Source organism: Mustela nigripes, chromosome 14 (genome assembly GCF_022355385.1).
Source record: "Mustela nigripes isolate SB6536 chromosome 14, MUSNIG.SB6536, whole genome shotgun sequence".
Taxonomy (NCBI): domain Eukaryota; kingdom Metazoa; phylum Chordata; class Mammalia; order Carnivora; family Mustelidae; genus Mustela; species Mustela nigripes.
Genome location: NC_081570.1, coordinates 88120290 through 88120600, shown reverse-complemented (window position 1 = coordinate 88120600; position 311 = coordinate 88120290).

Genomic DNA, 311 nt, shown 5'->3' with positions numbered 1-311 from the left:
GATATGTATAGAATACTCCATCCAACAATAGAATATACTTCTCAGGTTTACATGGAACACTCATCAAGCTAAACCAAGATTTATGTTAAAAGAACATGAATTACATAAAATATGTTCTTATACAATAATGCATTAAATTAGGAGACCAAAAACATAAAGATAGCTAGAAAATTCCCCAATATTTGGAAAGTAAACATATATTGTCTTTTAAATAATACAAGGATCAAAAAAGTCTTTTAAGAGAATATTTGGAAAGTAAACAAATATTGTCTTTTAAATAATACAAGGATCAAAAAAGTCTTTTAAGAGAA